At 61.1% G+C, this 14685-nt stretch overlaps 1 protein-coding gene across 1 annotated transcript in view; it reads right to left on the bottom strand.

Annotated features, from left to right (window-relative positions):
- The window catches only part of TSPAN18 (tetraspanin 18), a 166182-nt gene extending 154597 nt beyond the window's left edge, over positions 1 to 11585 (bottom strand). Inside the window, exon 1 of the mRNA XM_051852540.3 lies at positions 11305 to 11585. The gene's annotated coding sequence lies outside the window, so the exon portion shown is untranslated. The remainder of the gene's footprint in view (positions 1 to 11304) is intronic.
- Positions 11586 to 14685: the final 3100 nt, after the last annotated feature.

Consider the following 14685-nt stretch of genomic DNA (forward strand, 5'->3'; position numbering starts at 1 on the left):
GTGGGAGACCCAGATGTAGTTCCTGGCTTTGGGCTGACTCAGGGCAGGCATTATGGGCATTTGGGGAATGAACCAGTGGACAGCAGATCTTTCTCTGTCTCGCCCTCTCTGACACTCTAAAATAAATGAGTCTTCACTCTGGGAGCCCCACCTCCAGGACCCCCTCCAGGCTTTCAGGGAAGCTCATAGCCCTGGGGCAGCCCCCAGCCAGCTTAGACAGGAGCTGGTGAACAGACCGCTGTGTGCCCGCAACGCTTGCTGGAATGACCGGGAGGCGTGCAGCACAGTCACGGGTCCCCTGGGAGGTGCAGGGACCAGGGGTCTCCTCCTCTCCCAGCCCACTCACTCCTCCCCATGTAGAAACCACCCCCACCCAGATCCAGGCTCAGGGCTGCGGCTGGAGTCACCCAACTCAAAGATGGAGAAGGGGACAGGTGCCGACACCGAAAAAGGGAAGAGAGGCAGGCTGAGGCGTGCAATGGCCCCTCACTGTCCATAAGCGCCCAGTGGAGTCGGGCTTGCTGTGACTGGGTCCCTAGGGAACATGGCCGCACTGAATACCGTGTCACAGTGACTCGCAGGGCGGGTTCCGGTTCCCCGTGCTGGGTGAGGAATCTGCAGAGCAGGGTTCGGGTGATGTGCAAACACACACTGAAGAGATTCCAGTAGCTGTGGATGTTGCTATCTGCAGGGGTCCCCCAGCCACAGAGCAGCGGGGACGACTATGGCACGCCCGGGACCCCACCAGGTACTTAAAACAAAGGGTGTGTGCCCAGGGATGTGCTCATTCACAGAGAGAATCCTGCAGCAGAGACCTGGCGCTGGCAGCATGGGAGCTGGGGGCTGGGGGCTCGGGGCTCGGGGGCTGGTGGCAGACTGGCAGTGACCTCCCACTGTCCAAGCCTTTGTTCTGTTTCTATATTCTCTTATGGGTTTAATTTTTTAAAAATTATTTTTTTAATTTGAAAGTCAGTTACAGAGAGAAGAGAGAGCTTCCATCCACTGGTTTACTCCCCAGATGGTTGCAAAGGCCAGCGCTAGGCCAGCTGAAGCCAGGAGCCAGGAGCCAGGAGCTTCTTCCGGGTCTCCCATAAGAGTGCAGGGACCCAAGGACTTGGGCCAACTTCTACTGCTTCCCCGGGCCATTAGCAGAGAGCTGGATCAGAAGTGGAGCAGCTGGGACTCGAACCAGCACCCATATAGGATGCCAGCATTGCAGGAGATGGCTTTACCCACTACGCCACAGCACCGGCTCCTTTTTTCCTAAGCCATTCATCAGTAAAACCTGACTGTCTGCAAGGAGCTGGTAGATCCTGAAGTTCTTTTTGAAAAGTGAACTTGGAAGAGGGAGACCCTCCTGGATTGAGAAGCCCCTTACTTCCAGGGACCTGCGGTTTCCCATTCACCGCACTGTGGCCTCAGCCCCTCCAGTTCCCCCACAGGTCTGACACTGCCATTGAACAAACGGCTGCAGCTGGGAGGGGACCAAGGGCCAGGGGAGAGGCAGTTGAGACCCCTGGATCCCAATTTCCTCCCCTCCCTGGCTGAGCTACAAACCAGGGCTCCCCCAGGGGACACCCAGGGCTCCCCTGGCCAGGGGAGCATTGCTAGGAGACAGCATCTAGAGGCAGGGTGGGGGCTGCAGGTCCAGACCACCTGGTTTGCCTCTGCACACCCCTGCTGACAGCTGTGTGACCCTGCACAAGCGACTTAACCCCTCTGTGCTCTGGTTTCGCAGGCTGTGGATTATCACAGTACTGGATCGCAAAGCACAGCTGGCTGGGTTCTGTTCCCCCAAGTTCATGTTGAAGTCCCAACGCCCAGTACTGTGACTGGGTTTGGAGAAGTGATTACGATAACATGAGGTCTCCAGGGTGAGCCCTGATCTCACTGAGCCCCTAATCCCGGACACACAGGACACACAGGAGACTCCCGGGGAAGCAGCGTGTGAGGGTGTGGCAAGGCGGCGGCAGCTCCAAGCCAAGGAGAGAGGGCTCAGAAGAAAGCAGGCCGGCCAGCACCGCGAAGCTGGACGCCCCGCCTCCACAACTGGGAGGCAACGAGCTGGACAGGAACTCATGCATCGAACCCTGACAACAACTCATCTAGAAGGCATTATTTTGAGTCCCATTTTACAGATGGGAAAAATGAGGTGCAGAGAGGTTGAGCAACTTGCCCAAGGTTGCAGCGCAGGGAAAGGGGTAAAGCTGGGCCTTGAAGCAGGTGGGCTCTGCAGGCCTGGGTGTCAGCCCCTCCTCCAGCCGGCGAGCTCAGACTTGCGAGAACCTGGCACTCAGCAAGGGCTGGCTACAGGTTAACTCTGATCGGTACTCAAAGCAACCTGAAGAAAAAATAAAATAAAATAAAGAGCGACTGCAGAGGCAGCAATGCAGAGAAACCAGGAGAATTTCTCAGGTACCATCTGAGCAGCCGCCAGGTGCCGGGGCCTGTGCCAGGTGCCTGGGACACAGGGACGAGCAGCCAGACTCAGTCCCTGCCTAGAATGTGTGAGATGGATGCTGAACAACCACACAAAGTCAGCAATCACCAAACGGTGACAAAACGCCATGCGAGAGAGGCTGACGGAGCAATTAAGAGCCAACAGAGGGGGAATCTGGCTCACTCAGGAATCAAGGAGGGCTTCCTGGAGGAAGTGACACAGGGGCTGAAATCCAAAGGATGAAGGAGGACTCAGGTAACTAATGAGGAGGGAAAAGGTAGTCTCGGGGGAGGAAGCGCATGAAATGACCTGTGGGGTGGGGACAAGAGACAGAGGGAGCCTGGGCGGGGCGGGGCGGGACAGAGGCTGTGTCAAGGCCTTTGAGACACGAGGGAGGATGGATGAAGGGCTTCCAGCCCCGGGGCTCCCACGATCACCTTACACAGCAGACGCCTTCCCGAGCCAAGTGTGTACAGTGGACTTCTGCTAATCCAATCGTGTCTCTAAGGCAGCAGGGCGCAGTGGGAATCCGAGAGTTCATCTGTCTCTAAATTGCATAAGGACTCTGAGACAGCTGGCACTCCCCCAGACCCGGCCTGCCTCAAGTGAGCTCGCACCTGCCAGGCAGGAACCTGAGACAAGCGCCGGCCTTTCCAGGGTGTGTGGGGGCCGCCACGCCGCTCCCCAGGGGCAGCCCCATATTCTCGAGGTGGCTCCCCACTGGCCCATTGCACCTCCCTGCTTGCAGGGACCACAATCTTCAAGGCCCCTTCCTCAGCTTCCCCCCATCCTCCCCACGGGCAGGCGCTCTCCGCCCCCAGCCCTGAGCATCCTCATGGCGTCCACGGTTCCCTTCGGTCTTGGTTGCCATGGTAACCCCAGTGGGCTCCACATCAGAGGGGCTTACAGGTAGAGGCCTCTGTGCACAGTGAGGAACAGGTGGTCCCCAGGAATCATTCATTCACTCCAGCACGTGGACCCCGGACATCTGTTCACCCCAGGCATTGCGCTCCACCCTACAAGTTCTAGTTCCGTGGGGAACAAAGCAGACTCAACTCCACGTCCTTTCTAGGGAGGGAAACAGAAGACCGGGAAGACACGTGAAATAGTTCTAACATCCAGCAGGCACTGGTGGCGGCCACCCTCCAGCCTGGCGGACACGATCGTGCCTTTTCATCTTCTTCTATCTTCGAAAACCCTCATGAATGATCAGCCAGGTGCGAGGAGGCGATGGGACAAGGACCCCACAGGAGGCTGTGCTCAGAAACCGCCTCCCCAGCCCTCGATGTCAGCTGCTGCACCCTGCCACACACACAGATGCCCCGTCATGTCCCTGGGGTCAGGAGCCCCACCTGCAAAAGTCACAGGGATTTTGGGGCCACAGGTAAGCCGGGATACATGAGCAATTCCTCCTGACCTGACAGCGGGTGAAGCCGCAGACGACAATGACAGAGAGGCCCCCTTTCGCTCCATCGGCTCCAGTGGTGACTTCCAGAAGACGCCCGTCTCCGACAGGCTGTAATCCAGAAATGCTGATGTTGCCAGAGCCCAGACAGAGGAGAGCACTCAGCACCTTCCCGGCCGTGGGAGGGGGGTGCGGATACACAACCACGGCTGGCAAGGGCTGGGCCGTTGACAAAGAGGGCTGTGGCACGGACACTCACCTCCTCGTGGACTCTCGCCTCTTCTGAGCTCATCAATAGGCTACAAGGTGGGCACAAATGCCCACACTCTTGGCAGTAAGACTGAAACCCACAGAGAATAATTCACCTGTCACTGGCTGGCTGAACTGTTGGACAAATGTGGGGACACCCCAAACTCCTCGGCCCTGGTTATAGGACAGAGCAATGATATGATCTGTCCATTATGGGGTGAATCATGCCCCCCAACAAGACCACTGAAGTCCAACCTGGGCGGATGCCTGGGTGCGGGGTCTCACTGGGAAATAGGGTCTTTGTAGAGAGGGTCAAGTTCAGATGAGCTCCTTAGGGTGGGCCCGGATCCAGCACCATTGGTGTGCTTATCAGCAGACAGACAGACGCACGGGGTGAATGCTTTGTCACAGGGAGGCAGAGAGGGACAGACAGAATGCCGTCTGTCTACAAGTCACAGAATGCCAAGGGCTGCCAGTAGGCAAGGCAGAGGAAAGGAGAATCCTCCTGGAGACCACAGTCCAATCCACACGGCGACCGCCGGCTCTCGTGTCCAGAGCCACCAGCAGAGGTGGCCGCTTTTTAAGCGCTGCCTGTGGCCTGTGCCACACCAACCAGTCGCCCTGCTGTGTTTCACATGGGACGGCTGCAGAGCTGAGGTGTGTCTGAGGGACCCCACAGTGCCCGAGCCCCAGGCAAAGCTGGCCTGGGTCCCCTGTGATGCTGTTAACAGAAGCCAGTGGCCAGCACACCTCCTTGTGTCTCCAAGGCACCTGCAGGGGAGTGCCACTTTCTTCTGTGCCCCGGGACAAGTGTCTACCACGCCTGGATGGGAACACATCACCTTGGAACCTCATCTCAGGGAGCCACCCTCTTCCCAGCGTCCAGTCCACCCAGCCAGCCCATGGGCTCCGCTGCGGGAAGCATTTCCGTTAGGGTTGGCGAAGCGCCTGATTCCCTGATTCCAGTGAGCCAATGAGCAGTGAGCGCACTGGGCCGGCCCTGCTGGAGGAAGCCCTAAATGTCAGGCAACAGGTGGTGGGGGGCTGCTCCCCCAGGAGGCTCTGCGCACTTGGCCAGTGACAGCGCTCAGCAATCTGTCCCAGCAGGAGACGCGGCAACATGGGGGCGGGGTGGGTGGCAGGGAGCCGCTCCCAGCAGAACCCCCAAGCCTCATGCACACAGTGGTGGTTAGGCACGAGAAGAGGGGCCCAAATCCAAGGGCCAGGCTCCAGATTTTCTCCTTCTGGATAGCAACCATATTGGCTCAATGGGAGAGCCCAGCCTGAGGTGCCTGGGGATGGGAGCCGGGCGTCAGAGCAGGTGCACAGGGCTGCCGCTCCCCAGGGGCCATTCTCTAGCTAAGGGCGGCTCTTTCTGCTCACTCAGGTGGGATGGATGTGCAAACATGCTGACGCCTGCCGTGTGCCGGGGGCTTCGGCCAGCTCCGTAGCTTCCCTGGGTGCTTCCCAGTTTGCAGAGAAAACTGAGGCTGGTTCGGGACTTGAATGGGAGAAAATAAGAGGAGTCAGGAGTTGAGCCTGGGCCTGGCCGTCCTACTGCCCCCACAGAATCAGGGCTGGAAATCCTGGTGAAAGCCCCTCCCACTGCCTGCCCCAATCCCGCAGGAGGCGAACAGCCAGCAGGGACCAGAGAAGCAGGGAGCGTGCCCAGAGCTTGAATGCACACAGCGACACCCAAAGCAGTGGATGCCCAGAGTCACAGCGTCTCTCCCCTCCTGCCCTGCCTTCTCCCTCAGCCTCCCCCGCCCCTCGCCTTGCACACACAGAGGCCCAACATCCAGGCCCCACACCATGAGGGGAGGGCAGGAGAAGCCAGGAGCAGCAGTAGGTTCTGGAAGATGCAGGAAGGAGTCCTGGAAAAAGTTCTTGAAGCAGTAAATTTGGGTAAACCTAAGGTCACAGGAGCGCTGGACTTGAAAGGCAAGGGCTCGGCTTAGTGTGCACGCTGTGGATCCGCTAGCCAACCCTGCGGCCTCCCCTTCCCCCCAGCATATTCTAGGCACAGCGGGGTCTGCTCGGAAGTCATGGCCATACACACAGTCGGCGATCCACAAAGAGCCACACGGCGCTGGCGCTGTGGTGCAGCGGCTTCAGCCACTGCTTGCCACACCAGCATCCTGTGTCACAGCGCTAGTTCAGGTCCTGGCTCCTCTGCTTCCCAGACAGCTAATGCACCTGCGGACCTGCCACCCACATGGGAGACCCGCATGGAGTTCCTGGCTCATGGGTTCAGCCTGGCTCAGCCCGGGCTGTTGCGGCGATTTGGGGAGTGAACCAGAGGATGGAAGACTCACTCTCTCTCTCTCTCTCTCTCTCTCTCTCTCTCTGCCTTTCAAATAAATAAATCTATTTTTAAAAAATAAAACAAGAGCAGCACACACCAGGAAAAGAAACTTCATGTTTAAGGACCAGGGCTATGCTCTAAGCTCTGAAGGCGTCACCTCCGTTACTCCCCACGAGCCCCGACAGGTAACAGTAAATGCTGAGGGTAAGTGCCCACCCCTGGCATTCCCAGCCACCCCTGGGCAGCTTCTCATCGATGTCCCAGGGCTGTCGGGATGTGCGCCCCTCCCACTGCTGCAGTGACTATGAACATGAACGTGGCTTTCCCATGCCCTCTTCCCTTCTATAGCTCCCTCAGATGTCACACACTCCCATCGTGCAGTGACACGGACGCCTGGGCCCCTGTGATATTGTGCGGAGCAGAGCCACATGCTGGACAAGAACTACACCTGCCGCATTACACAGCTGAGACTGGGGGTCGTCGGCCGTGGCAGCTGGTGCCACTTAGCGCCACAGTATTAAGGATGCTTCTCTGATTTTCACAGATACGTAAGGCAGGGCTGAGTCTCACTGTGGGCTTCCCCAGGCCTTTGAGGCTCATGGGGGCTTTGGATGCATGAAGAACCGTTATCTGCTGGCTCAGAGCACAGGCTGGAGGGGCAGGGCCACCCGGGTTCAACGCTCAGCCCCACCACTCACTCTCTCAGTTCTTCTGTCAAATGGGGCCAGTATCTGAGCCACGCTGTGGGCACAGACATTGTCCTGTGGCCAGCCAAGGGCACACACTCCCACGACACCGCTCTGGGTGGCGCAGAGCAAGGACAGGATCCGGCACCCGGGCAGTCTGGCGTGCCCCCTCCCAAACCGCCAGAGGCGGTCGTCCCAACCGAGTCCCCCTGCAGCAGGCCTGGGGCACGGCGCAGGGGCGTGGGGCCAGCAGACAGAATGCAGAGCCACGGAGCAGTTGGCGCATTTGGAGTCCCCAGCGTCTCCTGGAAAGACGGCCTCTGATTGGGGCGAGTCTGGGAGGGGCCGATCAGCTTAAACTCATTATCTGCACATATGGTCTCTGTACAGTGGTGAAGAGTGGGACGCAAAGGGTGGAGGAGGAAGAGCAAACCCCAGCTGATGAAAAATTAGCCCCCCAGAGCCAGAACCCAGGGTCTTCCCAGGGCCGTCCCACTGAGCTTCCTGCCGTGGGGGACAGGGCTCCCCTGTGGGCAATCCTGAGACCCCAGGAGTCCCTCGAGGAGGCAGGGAGAGGAAGAAAAGACGGAAGAAGCGGCTCGCCCACCCTTGCCTTCCCACACCCACAGACACAAGCCCAGATTATCGGGAAAGACCAAAGCTTATGCCTCCCAGGTGACACTGACTGGAACACTGATGATAATTGCGAAAACAGTGACCGCTCATGGAGCAGTCAGGATGTGCCAGGTCCCGTGCTGATCTCGTTGGCAACTCACAACAATCTGATGCAGTGATACTAGACCCATTCTATAGACCAGGACACTGAGGCCCTGGAGCTTAAATGGCCTGAGGTCCCACAACTGAGAAGCAGGAGGAAGCCTGCATTGGAACCCAGGCAGTCTAACCACCGTGTCAGGCTGCCTCTACAGAGAAACAGGAAAACAGGCTCCGAGCAGGGTGACACGGTTGCATGTGGACCAGGGCTAGAACACAAGCCTCCTGACTCCTGTTTCAGCCGCCCTCCCACTCCATCCTGGTCCACACACCCACACACACACACACACACACTCACATGTGCACTCACGAGTGCGACCAGGGAACGTGTTTCTGCTCTTCTCCTAGTTGCCTAATGCACTAATTCAGCCAGCAGGCTCGGATGCACGGCGGGCTAGGCTGATGCGCGGTAGCCAGCTGCAGGCACCGGGGCTCAGCATTGCACTCCCCCTCTCATTTCCAAAAGCCTCACAGCCTGCCCCCTCTCCCTCGGATGGCACGCCGCTGTGCTCCAAGGGGCCAGCCACCCGGTGGCAGGAGGAGCCCAAGCTGGCACGTTTGCCCATCGGGTGTCATCTGCTCCGTGGGACAACGTGCTGGCTTCCAAGTCCCCTCCCTTCGCTGCGGCCCAGCTGAGCAGGAACAAATGTTCCTGATTTCCCTTCTCCGTACGTAGCTGGTGAAATGGGCCAGGAGAGCAGCCCTCTGCAAAGGGAGGGGTCCCCGAAACACGCGGCCCCGCCGCAGACACTGGCGCTCCCAGGGGAAGAGCGGGGGCTGGCCGGGAATCCAGCTCGAGGCAACTCACATGGGGCTCTGAGCGGGACCCTCTCTGTCCCAAACCGCCCAGCTTTCTGTCTGCCCAGGAGCTGGGCTCTGAGTCTGATGGCGGTGGGCAGAGAGGGGCAAGACAGACCGGAGAGGCTGAGCACGGGTGCGGCCCGGGTTTGACTCGCAACCTCTCGGGCCAACTCCACAGGCTGCAAAGGCAAGCTCAAGGGTAGAAGTGACTTGCCTGAGGCCACACCGATGGCCCAGAGCAGCGGGAGTTCCAATCTGCTATTCCCCCACAGCAAGACCCCCGGAATCCCCTGCAAACCTGGCGTGTCCAGCTCCTGTCCTGCAGCCACTATTTCCAAGCTGCCGTGGAAGTTTATTAAGTGCAGGGGGTACTTCCTGGAGTCCCCCAAAAGTGTCCTGAGCCCAGCTCCAGATAACTTCTGCTGCTAGCAAGTGGAGCCTGGAGCCTTCACGGCTGCCGTTGGTCACTTACATGGATCTGGACAGGGGCGAGCAGCAAGCAGAGTGCCCAAGACGTGACATTCGCAGAACGGGAGCCCTTGGTGTTTGCCTGGGAGGTGGGGTGTCCGAATCCATGCATGAACCCACGCACGACAGGGAGATCCAACCACAGCCCTCAGCAGCCCGAAAGGGCCACAACGGTGTCTTCAATGTGTGAGATGGGTGGGGTGTGGGTTGGGGGCGCAGAGCAGGGACAGAACCAGAAGGTGCCAGCCTTTGGGGCATGGCTCCCACGAAGGTTCCCAGGGCAGGGCAGGCTTCCCAAGGCACAAAAACAAGAGTCACTGAAAGCAAAACAAAACCCAGCCCTCCTTTTGTTTTCTGGCCCCCTGGAATGTCTTAAAGACAAATCCAGAGACAACAGCCTCTCCACCCTTTCCTCTCTCCGCTCTCTCCTCCTCCTCTTCCACTCAAACACCACGCCGAGCCTTCTCCCTGGCAACTGGGCCCCAGAGCTCCCCACTGAAATATCTATTTGGTGGGTCGCCCTGGAGGTGGGAACTGTCCCTCCCGTCTGGGGAGTACCCCATTCCCATCACCTCTGGGTGAGCACCTGTTAGCCAAGAGCAGGTAAGAACTCCCCAGGCCACCTGCTTTGATCTGCTCATCTGTGCAGCATCTGGGTGCAGGTGCGCAGTGGAGGGAGGGAGGGAGGGAGAGAGGGAGGGAGGGAGAAAGATGGGGCCCCAGGGCTGCCAGTGTCCCTTCAGTGTCCCACAACCCCACACATGACAAAGAAGGCGACAGTGTTCAGAGATGCCACCGGCCGCTGTGCTTTCCAAGGCACCCAGGGGTTCTGAGCACCCAGGCCCAGCACCCAGGGGCTTGCAGCAGGTTCCCACCAATCGGTAGAAGCAGGGGAGCTGGGTGCAGGGAGCCCTTGGCCATCCAGGGATTCCACCCTTCCGCCTGGACCCAACTAGTACTCCGGAAGCCTCACACTGTCCTCTGCCGACCTGCACCCAGGGAGAGGCGGGAGAGGTGTGGGTGGCCCCCAGGACTCCCTCCTGCCCACGCCCGGAGAGGGGGCCAGAGCCGGAGAACAAGGGTGCAACTTGTACAGAACCTGTGCGCGCTGCCACCTAGGGTTCAGCAACTCCAAGTCATCCCCAAAGTGAGTTCCCCAGCCCGCTCTCTCCACGCCAGGTCGCTGTTAGTGTCAAGGGTCTCTCTGGTTCCTCTGGGGGGTGAATTCTTTACTCATCCACTTAGCCCCAGTCTCCCGGGCAAAGTCAGCCGGTGTCCGGAAGGCTGCCCAGCACGCGGCGCGCGGCCACCCGGGACACGGCAGCGCGGCCCGCGACGGGGAGGGGGACGCGAGCGCCGAGGTCCGTGGTCCCCGTGACCTCCCGGTTTCCGTGCAGTCGGCTTCTCTGGGAGCGGGGAGCCGGGAGCCGGGAGCTAGGGCTCGCCTTCCCGGGCGCGCTAGGGCCGGAGAAGGACGCCCCCTGGCGGGATCCCACTGCTCTCCAGCCAGCCAAGACCCCGAGCCGGCGCGAACCCACCCCAGCCAGTCAGCTCTCCCGGCGGACGCCCCCCAAATCCGCCCCGGCCCTAGCTCCGGAGCCACCCAGCACCACCACCGAGGCTCCACGTCCCCAAACCGCACACACCTTGCAGCGCATAAGCGGCGCGCGGGAAGAAAGCGTGGCTCCCCCAGCTCGGCTCGCCCCGCCCCACCCCGCTGCCAGGGACCCCGGAGGCAGCAGTGTGCGCTCCCCGGACCCTATCCCCGCTCCGGGTCCCCAGGCCCCACCCGTGCTCCTGCAGGGTGGCGGGGCGCGCAGCCCCTCCCTCGGGCACAGCGCCCGACCTGGAGACCACACCTGCCACCCCACACAGTTCTCTGGGCGCCTCCACTGGCCCCGCACGGCGCTCAGCGCCCACCCGCGTTGCACCTGTCTGGGCGAAGGCCCCCGCCCGCGGGCGACTCGGGGCAGGGGTGGAGCGAGAGCGTCTCCCCTGCCCCACTCCCCCACGCTAGTTTGAGTGGAACTTGGATCCCTGGGACCCCCCCCCTCCCCATACCCCCACGTCCCCACCGGCTCCAGCGCTTTCCCCGGGGAGCGCGCGCGGGGTCTTCAGGTCCCCGGGGGCGCCACGGCGGAGCGCACGGCGGGCCCGGAGGTGCGCAGCCCCCTACCTTCCAGCGGCGGCGGCGGCGGCGGGACCCCGCGCCAACTCCTGCGGGCGGCCGCGGGGGAAACTTTCCCGGGGCGGGCGGAGCGGCGCGTCCGCAACTTGCTCGGCGCGGGCTGCCTTCCCGGCGGCGGCGACGCGGCCGGGGACCCCGCGGCACAGGCGGCCCAGATCGCTCGGGGCTCGGGGCTCGGGCCGGGGCTGGGGCCAGGGCTCGCGCGGCCTCGTGCGGCTCCGCGCTGGATCGCTCGGCGCTGCGTCCGCCCCGCAGCCTGGAGCCGCCGCGACGCCGGCGGCAGCTGGAGCCGCCCGCCCGCCCGCCGGCCCCACCTCCCCGCCGCTCCGTCCCTCCCTCCCCTCGCTCCCTCCCCTCCCCAAACCTCCGCCCCTCCGGGCTCCAGCAGCCGCCGCTGCCGCCGCCGCCGCTGCCGTGGCGTCTCCTCCGCGGGCTGCCCCTCGCCTCCTGCCTGCCGCCGGCTCCGCCTTCGCCCCGCGCCCAGGCCTCGCTCGGGGTGGGGGAGGAGGAGTCCCCCGAGACCACCCTCTGCCCCTCCACACCCGACCACCTCCCCACTCTTCTCCTGGCCCTTGCTTCGCCTGGAGTCGGAAGATCCGCTGGGCGAGGGCGGAGAGCGGCTTGCTGGCCCCCGAGTGGGATCTGGAAGAGCCGGCACGGCAGAGCGGGGGCGGGGGCCTGCGACCCCTGGCTGGGCTGCCCGCGGCGCTGCAAGTACCTCCGCGGACAGCCGGAGCTCCTGCAGGCAGGGACTGACCCCAGACCAGCGACGACGCCTTCATTCCGAGGGCCCGGGCTGTGTCTCCCACCGCTGGTTCTTGGGGGGTGGGGGGGGCTGTCTTGTCTTCTTTGTGTTTCTGCCGCGGCCACACCCCCTCCCCAGCCCCAGACACTGGGCTTCCCGGGGACATTTCACTTCTGGGAAGTAGCGGCCCAGCCCTAACCCAGACAAAACAGCGAGTCAGAACAGGCCGCCCCCAGGGATTGCGCCTGGCGACCCCCGCGGAAGAGAGGGGGCTCAGGGTGCCTGCTCCTCTTCCCTCGGCAACTCCGAGTCCCAACGCTCAAGCCTCCGCACCCATTCCCTGTGGGCCTGAGCGCTCATAGCACACAGGGGTTCTGTGGGCAGCCCCTTGGGCCCGCTGATTCTCACTAGGGAGTGAGTGACTGATGCGGGCTGAAGCGGCTCCTGTCTTGCAAGTGCTGGTTAGTGATGTCAGGCCACGGAGCCGAGTTTCCAGCGGCCGGAAGTTGCTGCTTTTCCGTGCCTACATTCCAGGAAACAGATTCCTTCCTGCAAGGACTTGGGGGGATGCCTGGGTCGTCTTAGGAACCCTCACTGAGACACAGGGGACGTGGAGAGAGGCTGGGAGAGAAAGGCCTGGGTCCCCAGGTTTTCATGGGGCGCTTGTGTCTAATAGCGGAATTCCTGTAAAGTAAGGACAGGGACCAGGGGGTCCACTCTCTGTCGCCCTGCGAGGGCTGATCCCGCCCACCACCGACCCCCTGCCGGAGCTCCCGGAAGGGCCCTCTGCCTAGGCCTCCGTGGATGCCAGGACCCAGCAAGCTTAAGGAGGAAAGAGCATGATCCTGGTGAGGGTGCTGGCGGCGGGAGGCCGAGGTCAGACAAAGCCGGAGGAAGGAAGGGAGGGAGGGAGGCGCTGGGGGTGGGGGGAGTGGTGTCCGGAGGTTGTTAGCGCTGGAGGCGCGAATGGAGGCGCTGGGAACTCACAGGCCAGGCTGGGAGGCTCGCTCCTGCTCAGCCCTCGGCCACCTGCCTGCCTCCACGGAGGGGGCACCAGGCAGGGCCCCCTTCTCTAAATCAACTCTTATTTTATTTAAATGAGCTTGCTCTTTTAAAAAAAAAGAGAGAGATATGTTATATCATGACCATAAATGGAAACTCAGTATCACATTACTATAAATAGCAAGTAACCATAAAAATAAATGCAATGAAAATAAAACGGTGTTATTAAATTCTAGCGATGTATCTTTAACCACAATAAAAAACATTCCAGCGAGATCCTGCTACCCTAGGAAGGCGAAGAAGGCGCTGAGACCTGGGCCCCACTCTCTGGAAGGGACGCATCAGCCAGGGCCAAAAAGGGGTGCTGAAGACTCAGCCATGGGCTTGTGGACAAGGGTGGGGAGAGAACTGCCAAAGACCCCCGCACCCACCGAGGGACCCCCACACCCAAGGGAAACCCACACCCACCAAGAGATCCTACACACCCATCAAGGGACCCCCATGCCCACCAAGAGACCCCACACACACCAAGAGACCCCCCACACCCATCAAGGGACCCCCCCATACCCACCAAGGCACCCCCACATCCACCAAGGGACCCCCACACCCACTGAGGGATCCCACATACACCAAGGGACCCCCACACCCACCAAGAGACCCCCCCACACACCAAGGCACCCCTACATGCATCAAGAAACTCCCCACACCCACCAAGAGACTCCCACACCCTCTGATGGACCCCTCACACCCTCTGAGGGACCCCCACACCCACCAAGGGACCCCCACACCCACTGAAGGGTCCCCACACCTGCTGCTTGCCGAGTCAGTCGGGGGAGACGTCTGGTGTCCATGGTGGAGAATCACGATTCCGTGTGTACTGTGCAGCAGTACTCCCAGAGCTGAGTCCTTCACAGAAGGCGGCAGCTCCTGGCAGCGAAGGAAGTGCCACCCTCTCACTCGGTGATGAGAAGCTGATCTCTCCTCTGACCTCAGTGTTTCCACCTGTACAATGGGTCATGGGCAGATGGGCCATAGCCTGCCTTTGGCTATTCTGTAATGAAAGCAAGAAAGGAAGCACAAGGCTGGGAAAGGGACAGAGGGCTGGGGCTGGGGACGCGGAGCTGAGAAGGCCAGGCCTGAGCACTGGAATCCGGGTTGGCAAAAACCCGGAAGTGGCCTGGGGCCTGGCCCAAAAGGTTCTAGACTCCCCCTTCCAGAAGGCAGCTGGTGGGTAATTCACTGTAATTCACTGCCGCTTACAGATGTTGAAACCGAGGTGAAAACAGACGAGAACGCCACCAGGGGTGGAGAGCTGGCGTCTGACTCGTGTCACCTGGTCCCTGCTCTTGGAGACATACAAGCCATGGCGGCTCTCAGGTTCTGGAAAAAAAGTCAGAGTTGGCCTGCAAGCCCCAGATGTGCCAGAGGTGGCTGGGGCTCAGACCCCCCCCCCTCCAAAGGTCACAGCATCTGTACACGGGCATGCTGGGAGCAAACCCAGCCTAGGAGCCAGCAGACATGGATTCCAGCCCTGGACATCATCTCCCTTCCCTTCCTGGCTCCCTGGGCCTCGGCGCCCCCATCTGCAAAATGAGGCATTCAGACAAGATAGGCAGATGGAG

The sequence above is a fragment of the Oryctolagus cuniculus genome, chromosome 1 (genome assembly GCF_051225735.1).
Source record: "Oryctolagus cuniculus isolate XC-2025 breed Fujian yellow rabbit chromosome 1, ASM5122573v1, whole genome shotgun sequence".
NCBI classification, from domain to species: Eukaryota; Metazoa; Chordata; class Mammalia; order Lagomorpha; family Leporidae; genus Oryctolagus; species Oryctolagus cuniculus.